Below are 13,906 nucleotides of genomic sequence, written 5' to 3'. Positions count from 1 at the left end.
GGTAGATAGGAGAGTGCAGTACCTAGAAATGACCACAGGATGGCAGGGGGGAGTAGCTTAGGACTCAACATCAGCTTATGGCTTGAGAAACGCTTAGTAATGGGGGGCGGGGAGATAGGAACCAAGGAGGGGAATTCCCGGTGAGAGAGGGGATAAATAGGTTAGTCCCGGGAGGAGCTCGGTAGAAGACAGCGAACAGAGAAGAGCTCGACCAGGGGGACTGACAGGAAAGAGGACAGTCAGGGGGGTGGCCCTGACCCGACGGACCGCAGGACAGACGAGGCCCCGGGGGTACCGATTGGATGACGACCTCGGGCAGGTGAAGCGTTGGCGGTAGATTGGTCTACAACAGTCCCAGCGAAAGATCCACGAGGGACGTTACTTCGACTGGAGCAAAGGTGCAGGTACCCGGGCCTGGAGACAGAGAACTGTAAAGTGCCTGCGGTGCGTGGCTGTGGTCGTCAGGAGGACGACGAACAAATCCGGAACTGTTACAACCGAAATCTGTCTCCGCCTCGTCCTTGCATCACCTGGTGTCTGTGTCATCCGGACAGGGTAAGCAGCGGTCCACCCCCCAATCCCGACCCCTACCACACATACACACTTATTCTATGTGTATACATGTATTCTATCTTTTGTATTCTAACATGTCAGTGTGATTTTACTGTATAGCCACATATGAATTGCCGACTTTTCAAAGTACACCGGTGCGTAAATATCGGACAGCACTCGCATGTTGCGAGTGCTGTGCGATCTTTTCTCGCACCCATTGACTTGCATTGGCGAGTCTCGTCCGAGAATCGCAGCAATACAGCAATACGCAAATGAGATGTCACCTATTGAATAACATTGGTCTGAGTACAATCCGATTTTTTTATCAGATTGCACTCATCCGTATTTCTCGCCAGTCAGTATGAGCTCAAAATCGCATCCTCGCATTGCCAACGGATGACATGCAGATCACTGATCAGGGAAGATTTTTGCGATTCTCGTCCATAGAAAACGGACCGTATTTTTATATGTTAAGTGTGACTCCAGCCTTACATTTTCTATTCATTCATTCTATCAGTGTGAGCTCATATAACTATTAGAATTCTCACCCTAGAGGGGTTGTTCCTTTTCGATCCCACAAATAGAATTTAAAGGGGTTACTCTCATCTTCATAACTGGGGTATTGTCGGTTAGGGCTTGTAATTATAAGCAATTTTGCAATATGTATTGTGTATTAACATTTTCAACCGTTCTTGAGATATTATCACTTTTTTCTTTTTTTTATATTTTGTTGCTTGGAAACCGACCACCGCTTCTAGACAGGAGAACATGCACAGCGCTAATAAGCTCTTCTGTATTGTACTTGTAAGCAATGTTCTGAAGCTGGACAGGATCGCTATAGTACACCGTTACCTCTTAAAGGGAATCTGTCACCTTATTTTTGGCCTATAAGCTGCGGCCACCGCCATCAGGAGCTTATCTACAGCATTCTGTAATGCTGTAGATAAGCCCCCTAATGTAACCTGGAAGATAAGAAAAATGAGTTATATTATACTCACCCGGGGATCCGGTCCGGTCAGATGGGTGTCGTGGTCCGGTCCGGCGCTTCCCATCTTCAAGCGATGACGTCCTCCTCCTTACTTCTGCCGCGGCTCCTGCGCAGGCGTACTTTCTCTGCCCTGTTGAGGGCAGAACAGAGTACTGCAGTGCGCAGGCACCGGGAAAGGTCAGGGAGGTCCGGCTCCTGCACACTGCAGTACTTTACTCTGCCCTCAATAGGACAGAGAATTACGCCTGCGTAGAAGCCGCAACAGAAGTAAGAAGGAGGACACCATCGCTAGAAGATGGGAGGCACCGGACCAGACCACGACACCCACCGCTCCGGACCACGCCCCAGGGTGAGTATAATCTAACTTGTGTTTCTTCTCTTTCAGGTTATATGGGGGGGGGGGGCTTATCTACAGCATTACAGAATGCTGTAGATAAGCCCCTGATGGCGGTGTGCGCATCTCAAAGGGGAAAAATGAGGTTACAGACTCCCTTTAAACCCGGCCAGCTTCAGCAGAATGCTTATAAACTGGAGAACAGTGGTGTTCGGTCTCCTAGGCATCAAGCTGTATACAAAACAAAAGTGTTAATATCTCGAGAATGAAGAGGAAAAAAAAAATTTCTTCAGCTTCTATATGATCCAAAAATGTATTTCTTTAAAAGGAATCCTGTAAAAACAGTTCACATGAATAGTGTAGCAGTGCTACGTGTTTCGAACTCAGTACTGTGTTCTTTCTCAAAGCTCAGGCATCAAGCTGTATGCAAAAGACACGTGTTAATATCTCAAGAATGGCTGGCTGCAAACTTTAATAAGCAGTAAATTGCAAAAGTGCTTGTTTTTTTGCAAGCAATTATACAACAATATCCGTCTCTGAAAAATAACCCTTTAAATATCTTGGGAGTGCCTGGTAGCCCATCACATGACTGCTATGGGGTACAAGATGGAAGAGGACAAGGCACTAAATAGCTTCTTATGTATTGACTGTTTCTATAATATGATACTAGCTTTATTTTCTGTCTTGATAAATGATACAATAGCAGCCACCACTAGGGAGAACACATTGCATATAGATATATACAGTACAGCTCTCGTGAGTTCAATAATGTATCAATCCATACGTAGTGAGCTCCCTCTAGTGGTGTCTTCAAGTAACTGGAATGTTATCATTTTCTCAAGTCATAAAGAGACATGAAACCAAATACAGGACATACGCATGACAGATAACTGCTAGATCCTTTATCTTGATGGACTACCTGTGTTTTTATATACTTCCCACTGACAGTTGTTAAACTCTCCTTCACTGGCTATAAAACCAACTCAACAGGTTTGTCTAACCCCTCACATATTGCTCTACCATGACCCATAGTAACCCACAGAAGACCTGGTAGAAGGTAAACTGAAAACAACCAGCTGGGAAATCCTGTGCCGGGTATACAGATCGTAGAGATATAACACCATGGATCGGGGGCGTCTCTGTAGGGTGTGCACTGGTTGCAGTTCCACCTGGGTCCTGGTGCATGAAAGACAACATTCATCACGTGAAATTATGCAGAAGTGATCGAAAAATGTCAAGATTAATTGCTTGTCCCTTTCCACTATATATCTGGCATAGACTGCACTAAAAAGTATACATACCCCCTGGAGGTAACCAGAAACAGGCCCGCTGATTATACTGCTGGCTCAGGACTGATCCTGGTGCCCAATAGAAAAGTGTACACACCCCAACTGGAATCACTGGTCTGCGGTATCTCTCCGGGATCGCTAAACTGGTTTATCATAATTATTCCAAGAGAAAGCAAATTACCATAGATTATGTAAGATAAGAAGACGGATAATAAAAGGCCAAACAAGGAGAAGGTAGAGCAGTGATGAGAGAATTCACCTCGCTTAAATAGTAAAAAACAAAGACTTGTGGACTCCCTAAAATAGAAAACCCGCTTAAAAAAAACACTTCAGATCAGACAAAAAAAAGATCCCCTAAATATATATATATATACCCCAAATCTAAGGTTACCCCGTGTCCAGTAAATTCCTGCAACAACTGATATTTATGTATGGAGGCCGCTACGAAATAGTGAGTGGTCAGGTTACAGCCTACTTTAACTGAACACTGATGCATGTCTTTTTTTCCCCACTTTTGTACAAATTTATATCAAATTTAAAAAAAAAATGAAGCAGCATATGTAAATTACCCTAATCTGGGTAATATTTTTTTTCAGGCAGAATATAAAATAACTAACATGTCTTGATAATACATAATTCTTAGATCGAGGTGTAAAATCACTCTCCATTTTAAGCCATGCCCCCCCTAACTATGCCCATTTTTTAAGACTGGATGCAAACCTTACCCAGATGGACCCCAAATCAAACTGCTTAAAATTGCAGACCCCAGAACAAGAAACCTACACAAACATGGACACCAGACCACCTAAAATAGACACCCCTGCCTCACTGGATACAGACCCTAAACAACGTGTCATTGTTTACAGCTCTCAAACCAGTACCCCAAATGTTCATAGAGCCCAGACCAGCCCCCCTCCAATTTATAGAGCGAAGACCCCTAAACAGCCATTCAGACTCACTTCCCACCAGTATAGCACTTCTCTCTGCAGACCTTCCTTAGTTCATAAGGTTTTCCATAGTGGTCCCAGGAGCATGGGAAACTACAGAAACAGTGAAAGGTGAGTATGTGGGGCACCCGGGATATTGGCTGAATTTCCCAGAATCCACAAGATCTCCTCTGATTTGGGGCATCCAGGAGAGACCTGAATGTATCAGTCTTGTCTGGCGTGCTCCTTTAATTATAACCACATGACACGTCTGTGGGTCTGTATAAACTACAGATCCAATAATTTGGTCACCTGTCTTTTTAGTTTTTGTTATGTCTACAGGCTGTCAGGATATGCTAGGAGTTGTAGTTTTACAGCAGCTGGAGAGATCTAGTCTGTATTCTGCTTATGGTTCAACAGACTTGTGCAAGCAGAGGCTGAAAGTCCCCAAAATCTGTTCCCAGGTTGGAAATACAGGAGAGTACTTACCCCAATGCTATGCGAGAAGACTCTGAAGCGCAGCTCCAGACACTGCTACATGCTAAGGAGCCTCCCTCCCAGGTAGGACAGGTGAGTGCACACAGGTAACACGCCCAACTTTCCTGGAGACTCAAAACACTCCCCCCCCCCTCCCTCACTGCTACAAAACTGCTGTGCTTGGAGCTGTTCCCGCTACACGTACATGAGATTTACTCGTCATATATACAACATTTAGATGCGGCTATACAGTGCCAATAGTATAGCAACACAGAGGCAAAAGTCCAGCTTTACAGAGCAAATAAAACAACTATACTGTGCCAGAGCGAGGTAGTCGTGGGTGAGCTGCTGCTTCTGCACCCTCTGGCACCCAACAGACAAAACATGTCCCAGTCTAGCTGTGCTGATATGTATGGGGTGCATCACACTTGCTTGTGGCTCATAGACCTCCACTGGCTCCATGCTTTCATTTTCCAGAACCTTCACGGCAAACAATGAAGGGGACATTTCGTTTGCTAAAACAGTCAATCTTTTACTTGGCAGCTTTCAGTCAATACAATCAGGCATATAGGATAAGGCCCAACGGGTTACAGTCTTTCCCACAGGCACCAGACTTAACTTCAGCCCTGGTTCTTGGTATGGGTAGAGCATCCCTCCTGTTAACTCTTCTACACTAGGAATTCTTCTCCACCACTAGCAGTGCACCCGGATTCCATCACCTCCCACCTCTGAGGGTTTGAGTCCATCTTTCCCTGCAGCTATGCAGGCTTAGTGCACCCAAAGGCCCCGACATCCATCTCAAGGTTCCCAACTGACAGACGGACTTGTACGAAAGGCTTCTTTGGCAATCCACTACCCCGAGTAACATACTCCTGCTGTCACGAGCAGCCTATTGCCTGTGACAGTTGCTGTCACTTGATCACTGTCCCTCCAACTGCACTTGACACTGCCTTGACTAGGCACTAACTCTCAGTTCCCCCTTCCTAATCTGGGCCGGCCATTACAATTAACCCTATTTAAGCTAGGCTGCAGCCCTAGAGGGTTTTATTCTCAAATAGCATACAATATAAAATACATTTATTACATTTAACCATTTGGGGTGTCAAGGAGTAGAACATCACCTCCACTACTCCTACATCCTCCCACACTTTAATTATGGTCGTCCTTGACCATACTGAGGCCTAAAAGAAGAATTAGTGCATATATCATAAAAATTGAAAAACATTTGGCTGAAAACGTTTTCCAACATCTCTTCGTAGGACACCTGGCCCTTCTTGGTCAAGAGCCCCGGAACTATAAGTGGCAAAGTCCATAACTTTTAAAACTTTTATCAGCACTGGTCCTTCTCGGTAAGGACCCCAGAAACAAACTGTCCATGTCCATATTTTTAACAGGGGCCTGTAGGCCAACTAAGCAGCAGCACTTTTTTTTTTAAAAAAAGGGCATAGTCCAGGAAACACAAAGTGTCTGTTACTGAGAGTTTCAGACCCTCATGGTCATACCAGTGCCTACAATTCCAGCAGAAAAAGGCACATTAAAAAAAAAGCAAAAAGTTGTGCAAATTAAACTTTAGCTGATTTGGCTTCCACAGGCCTTCCTGGCCACTGAGGGTTTCAAAACAGTCCCTCTGCCTTTTTCCAACAACAATCAACCCAAACTCTGACCATCACACAAACAGTCTTTAACTAACACGGGGACAGCTCACGTCCAACAGGGATTTTTCAAATGTATAACTCGGTTTTGACCGGACAAGACTAAGATGCTTCTCAGTTTAATTTTAAATAAAACCTAGAGCACGTTGAGCCCAGATCACCTCCCCTTTCAGGATTTCTTCATTGCATCCTGCCGCTATGTTCCACTTCCAGAGCAGATCTGGAAACTTCACATGTCACAATAATAACAACATTATACAGGGCCAATAATACAGCCATACAAAGAAAATATTACAGTGCTAATAGTACAGAAATTCCAGTGCAAATAATACAGCTATGCAGTGTCAATAGTAACACCATAGCAGGCCAATAATACAGCCATACAGAGCCAATAGTACAGCTTACAATGCCAAAACTACAGCTATACAATGCCAGTAATACAGTCATACAGAACCAATAATACAGCTATATAGTGCTAAATAATACTCTTTTGGTGCTTCAGTGCAGTGCTGAGTTCCTCAGTTTCAAAGTCTATTGATTTAGCCTCTGAAATGAATTACTCTCATGGGATTGGTGAGGTCATTAAGATGGTGAAGGCCACAAGAGGTTTGCCCTATTTGCCTCAGTATCATTTGGTCATCATGGTGCTCTCTACCACTGGCCTTAATGTGGCATCACACATTGGCTGTCACTATTATAGGGCACTGTAATTGTCATTAGTATAGTGCTCTGTAGGGCACTGACTAGGCATCAGTGAAATTTCTATAACAAGTGACATCTTACATATACAGTATATGAAGAAATGGTGCTCTACATAGAGAAACCTTGAGATAAAATGTGGGATTTGTGAACAATGTTAATATGCACTTTCTGTGTCAATCAATTAATCGGCTTCATTCATTACCTTTACTCACGGTGGCAGATTTTATAGGGGAAGTGTAACAAGGTGGCATGGGGTGGTAGTCAAGTCCACTAAGGCACAGTAAGTGAGCACCCCGGCCCCTGGCATATGAATAGACAGCTCTAGTCCCAGCCCTGGGTCACAGTGGGTTACCTCAGATATACCACTGCTCTCCATGCTGGATTGGATGCACCACATGTCACACTCTTTAGGGCCCAATAGTCGCAACTTGTTTAATAAAGGTGAGGTAGAGAAGAAAGGTAACAATTCCTGAACTGTCCATATTCAGAGCAACAGCTGCAGCAGCAAAGGCAATGGTTCCCAGTCGGCTCCAGGAGCAAAAAGTCTCTTGTGAGGCACACACACAGTCTTGGTGCCTGCTGCCCGACAGTTCACTGGCAGCTCTGTTCCTTCCAGGGGGTCTGGCATGCTCCCAGCAGGGGTGCACTCTTGCCATGGGCAATCCTGCCTGGCCTCTCCCTGCAGACAGGGACTTCCTGTCCCTTTTGAAACTGCTGGGTCAACCCACTAACTTAACCCTGCACTAACCCTAAGCTACAAACATCATACAGTACAGTAATATATATAGTACACATTACAGCACAATACAAACACAGCACAAACATTAAGGCATGACTCACTGTGAGGGCACCACATGGGGGGAACCACATCAGGGAAGGGGAAAGAGAGCAACCTTCTTACAGAAATACAATCAGACACATATACCACAGCAGATACAAGTCTGATAACCCCTGACATCGTAGGCGAGGTTCTCTTTTTCAGAACCCATGCATAAATTATTTGAGTTCACTGAGCAGAGTCAATGTCAGGGGTATTCATAGAAATCACGGGGGCCCTATAACAGAAGTTCTAATTGCCCCCCCCCCACACCAAAAAAAAATTAAAAAAGTTAAAAAAATTTATTCAGTGGGGTCACAGAAGAGCAAATCTCACAACTTTGCAGCCTTTACAAAGTAATTTTCCTTCTACTGAAGCTCCAGATTTCAATGCACCCATAAAATATGTTGCCAAGAAAAGTGCCCTACAAACACAATATGATACCCTCACAGTAACTTCCTCCACAGTACCCTCCACATGCACAGTATGATGACCTACTATACTCTCCCAGCAAAGTATGGTGACCTCAGTACCTCCATGCAGTGTAATGGCCCTACATACTGTCACATGTACCTGTCCTGTGTGACATGACCCGCAGGTCGGTAACTAAAACAACAAAACTTTCACGTGTACCTGTTCTGTGTGACTCGACCCGCAGGTCGATAAATGAGACAACAAGACAAAAGGGGAACACCGGGGAAACAGTTACAATGGTGGGCCCTGCAATAGGGAACGGGGACGTGGAGACCTTCTGCACTCCCCTGAGGCAGTGTCCCTGAACACTCCTAACGTTCCCTATACAGGCTTTTCACCTGTCGCCGAGCAGGATACCTGAATCCCTCACTATCCCTGCACCTATCCCTTGCTAGGGAACTGGATAGTGCGGACACTGGTCCCACAGCTGCACTAATACACACCAGGGAAAAAGGGGGAAAAATCAAAAACACTTATCTTTCTCTGCTGCAGGCAGCAGAGTGCAGCACCAGATCAGCTTTCAGCATTGGCTCGACACCTCAGAGCCAGCTGCTACTTTTACCATCTTTGTCTGTTGCTGTCACTAGACAGCAGAGTTCAGCACCAGTTTCAGCAGTGGCTCTACACCTCAGAGCCCGCTGCTAACTTCACCAGGTTTCAGCAGTGACTCAAAACCTCAGAGCCAGCTGCTCACTTCATCATGGTTGGAATCCAAAAAACTGCTATAACCAACACCTGCTGATACACCATGTGACATTATATAGCCAAGGGAGTGGTCACATCAGCAGGGAAACCAAAACAGACATGTAATTACACCTATGGCCACCGGGGGCAAAAACCCATATTAAGTCCCCAAAGGCCTGAAAAGGAAAAAAAAGGTTTAACAGAGGGAATCCTGAATCTGACACAGATCCAAGAATTGGACTGTGACACATACAGTATAATGGCTCCACACCATATAATGGACTGCACTATCCCTTCAAACAGTATTATTGCCCCCACACAGCCCTCAACACAATATGATGGACCCCACGCAAACCTTCATACTGTACAACTGCTTGCTACTACATAGCCCTCCATAAAGAATAAAGGCTTTCACATAGTCCTTTAAATATTAAATGGCCCCCACATAGCCCTACAAATATTATAATGGCCCCCACATAGACTTCCATATAGTATAATGGGCCTCACATAGTCCTCCATATAGTATAATGCACCCTCATAGTCCTCCATATAGCATAATGTGCCCCCCATAGTCCTCCATATAGTATACTGCACCCACCATAGTCCTCCATATAGTGTAATGTACGCCCATAGTCCTCCATATAGCATAATGCTCCCTCCCATAGAAATCCATATAGTATAATGTGCTATCCATAGTCCTTCATATAGTATAATGCACTCCCCATAGTCCTCCTTACAGTGTATTGCACCCCCATAGTCCTCTATACAGTATAATACACCCCAATAGTCATCCATACAGTATAAAGCACCCCTCATAGTCCTCCATACAGCATAATGCACCCCCATAGTCCTCCATACAGTATAATGCACCTTGTAGTGCTCCATAAGGTATAATACTCTCTCCATTGTTCTTCATACAGTATACTGTATGCTGTATAGTCCTCCATACTATATATTGCACTCTCATAGTCCTCCATACAGTATACTGCGCTCCCCATAGTCCTCCATACTGTACACTGCACTCCCCATAGTTCTCCAAACAGTATACTCCACTCCCCATAGTCCTCTATACAGCATAATACATTACAATAGTCCTCCTTACAGTATAAAACACTCCCCATAGTCCTCCATACAGCATAACGCACCCCCATAGTCCTCCATACAGTATAATGCACCCCAAAAGCGAAAGACAGCAAAATGTGCTGGAGTAATTTATCAAAGTCATAATGATCTAGATGTGCTGGTGATCACAACCAAGATTCCAGCACATGAATGGACAGTGCAGAACACACTGCATATTAAATACAACAACTAAACGAAAAGCAGTGAACGAATTCTAATACCGCATAGTAAAGTGCAAAATAGATTTTATTGAAGGGTGAAAAAAGCAGAACATGGCTAAAAAGTGACATTGGCAAAAAACGACAGGCCGGGTAACAATGGCTGCTCCGAATAAATAATCATGAAAATACATAATCATCGTAGAGTACCTCATTATCTAGACCAGGGTTTCCCAACTCCAGTCCTCAAGGCACACCAACAGATCATGTTTTCAGGATTTCCTTTGTATTGCACAGGTGAAGCAATTATCACCTGAGCAATACTAAGGAAATCCTGAAAACATGATCTGTTGGTGTGCCTTGAGGACTGGAGTTGGGAAACCCTGATCTAGACATAGACAGTGCTCGCCCATGGACATAGCCATGTAATAAAGGGAAAAATCCCTAGCAGAGTAATGTCAAACAAAAAGTGAAGCAATAATCTGGGGAACACTTACACAGTGACGGAGCAGCAAAAGGGACCACGGCCGTACCCCAACGCGCGTTTCGGCAATTGTGCCTTCCTCAGGGGGCATGCCTCCCCTGAGGAAGGCACAATTGCCGAAACGCGCGTTGGGGTACGGCCGTGGTCCCTTTTGCTGCTCCGTCACTGTGTAAGTGTTCCCCAGATTATTGCTTCACTTTTTGTTTGACATTACTCTGCTAGGGATTTTTCCCTTTATTACATGGCTATGTCCATGGGCGAGCACTGTCTATGTCTAGATAATGAGGTACTCTACGATGATTATGTATTTTCATGATTATTTATTCGGAGCAGCCATTGTTACCCGGCCTGTCGTTTTTTGACAATGTCACTTTTTAGCCATGTTCTGCTTTTTTCACCCTTCAATAAAATCTATTTTGCACTTTACTATGAGGTATTAGAATTCTTTCACTGCTTTTCGTTTAGTTGTAGTATAATGCACCCCGTAGTGCTCCATATAGCATAATACTCTCCTCTCTGTCCTTCATAAAGTATACTGCACTCTCTATAGTCCTCCATACTATATATTGCACACTTCATAGTCCTCCATACAGTATACTGCACTCTCCATTGTCCTTCATACAGTATACTGCACTCCCCATAGACCTCCATACAGTATATTGTGCTCCCCATAGCCCTCCATACAGTATACTGCACTCCCTATAGTCCTCTATATAGTATAATGCACTCCACAAAGTCCTCCATACAGTATAATGCACTCTTCATAATCCTCCATACAGTATAATATATCGCCCATAGTCCTCCATACAATACAATGCACCACGTAGTCCTCCATATAGTATAATGCACTCCCCATAGTCCTACACACAGTATAATGCACGCACCATATTCCGCCATACAATATACTGCACTCACCATAGTCTTCCATGTAGTATAATGCACTCCCCTTAGTCATCCACACAGTATAATGCACTCCCCATAGTCCTCCATATAGTATAAAGCACCACATAGTCCTCCATAAAGTACAGTGCTCTCCCCATAGTCCTCCATATAGTATATTTCACTCCCCATAGTCCTCCATGCAGTATAATGCACTCCCCGTAGTCTTCCATACAGTATACTGCACTCCCCATAGTCCTTCATACATTACACTGCACTCCCAATAGCCTTCCACACAGTATACTGCACTCCCCATAGTACTCTATATGGTATTATGGCCACAACAATGCTCTCACTGATTTAAAAAAAATGAAAGAAATAATAATACTCACCTCTCCTCCTCGATCCCCTCGCTGCTCCGGTCACTGCAGTAAGCGTTCTGAAGTGCCGCACATCTCAGCGCAGTGGGTGCCATGTAGTGACATCATCGCGCTCGCTGCATCAAGATTTAAACCTACTCACAAAAGTGAATAAACCAAAAAGTCCAAAGGTATAGAGACTTTAAAATAGCTTTATTCATAACAAAAAAAAATTTTTAAAAAACAAAAGGAGAACCAGCAAAAACTTACACATAATAGAGTACCATAGTATAGAGAGATAGTGATAACATAAGAAATATAGGGGCCATGATTAAATAGAATAATCATACATAATCCTGGAATAATCTATATAAAGTGCATGGAAAGTAAAGCAAGGATTATAAATACCCGTAATCAATGGCTCCCTAGATCTCTAGCTCCAACGCACGTTTCGCCTATTGTGGCTTTCTCAAGGACCCCTGTGATCAGGGTCATTTGGATGTTTTGGGTTGTAATTATCAGAAAGCACAGTAGTTTGACAATAAATGGCTTCACCCAACCACTAACTATGCGTGGAGAAAAAGTTTTGGTGTTATCATTCATATTCTATGAAAAAAAGGCCAAGAAAGCAAAAATTCTGCCGGGGTATATAAATTATTGAGCACAACTGTAGATAGATAGAACCCTAACTTCCAAAAAGCTGGGCCACTGTGTAGAATGTAAAGAAAGCAAGAATGCAATGATTTGGAAATTTCTTATTGTGATATTTTATTTACAGTAGAACATAGGACAGATCACAAGTTGAACACTGGACATTTTTCAATTTCATTTTAAAAAAAAGTAACCGATGTTAATAATAGTTAATATTGGACCACGATAGAGGAGAAGGGAAACATCCCCCTTAGTATTTTATCTGGAAAGTTTCCTGCCCTTTTTCACTAACTCTTTTACAACATGATGGCATCAGCTCATCTCAAAAAAGTTGGAATGGGGTTAACAAAAGGCGGAATAAGGAAGTGATACAAATGTAAAAGAGCTGCAGGGTTAATTTTAGTCACATGACTATTTATAAAAGGAGCATAAAAGAGAGGCAGAGTCTCTCAGAATCAAAGTTGGTCAGAGGTCCCCAATCTGTGAACAAACTGAGACTAAAAATTGTGTAACAATTTAAGAAAAATGTTCCTCAATGTAAAATTGCAAAGACTTTGAATATCGCATAATCTATGTAATGATCCAGGACGGGATTTCGCTTTGACCCGTCCTGGTTAGACTATGGGTTAATTGTGCTGCCTCTCTCTGGCAGCAGGAGACTATTTAGTGCTCACTGGACCTGGGTCCGGTGTCAGTTATACTCCTGCCCTCGGCTGAGTTAGTTGACCTTGTGCGTACGTGTGCCTTGTGCCTGATATCTTGCTTGCTTGTTCGGTTGTGACCTGGTTCTGTCCCTGTTACGAGTTCTGCCTGACCCTCTTGTACTGCGCTACCTCTCGTGTATGACTCTCTGCTTGTGACCCGACTTCTCTCTGCTTGTCCCCTTGGTACCACGTCGCCCTCTTGTGTATGACCTTTGGCTCTGTCTGACTACCCGTCTGTTTGTCCCTCCTGTACCTCGTTTGCCCGTACTGCTGTGACCTCTGTTTTGCCTGACTCTGAGTTGTTGTATGGTGTCCTGTCCTATCTGAATACAGGACGCTAAGCCCTGCCCCCTTGCAGTCACATGACCATAGGTCCCGTGCAGATTATTCAGTTTCAGTGTCTGCAGGTCCTATGTTTCTTTACCTTCCAGCGCTGACTGGAGCCTGACACTATTAGCCTGAAGCACGCCTGGTCACCTCTGCTGCCCTGCTCCACAGGTAACTTTTAGCACTGCTTCTGTACTCAGGACACGCGCACTGGCTCTATGAGCAAGTGCAGTGCGGTGTCTCTGACATTATAACTGACCCATACCATTTTTTTTTCTCTGCTCGAATTCACCTGTGTGTGTGATGGATCCTATGCACACTCTTTCT

General features: G+C 44.0%; 1 long non-coding RNA gene across 1 annotated transcript in view; it reads right to left on the bottom strand.

Annotated features, from left to right (window-relative positions):
- Nucleotides 1-4,670, bottom strand: part of LOC141046625 (uncharacterized) — a 34,662-nt gene extending 29,992 nt beyond the window's left edge. The window contains exon 1 of the long non-coding RNA XR_012219623.1: nucleotides 4,579-4,670. This is a non-coding gene — a long non-coding RNA (uncharacterized lncRNA). The remainder of the gene's footprint in view (nucleotides 1-4,578) is intronic.
- Between the last annotated feature and the right edge of the window lie 9,236 nt (nucleotides 4,671-13,906).

This window comes from Dendrobates tinctorius, unplaced genomic scaffold (genome assembly GCF_039654945.1).
Source record: "Dendrobates tinctorius isolate UK_male_01 unplaced genomic scaffold, ASM3965494v1 ptg000120l, whole genome shotgun sequence".
In the NCBI taxonomy this organism is placed as follows: Eukaryota; Metazoa; Chordata; class Amphibia; order Anura; family Dendrobatidae; genus Dendrobates; species Dendrobates tinctorius.
The sequence above is the reverse complement of the archived record's forward strand: the minus strand, read 5'-3'. Positions and strand labels throughout refer to the sequence as shown.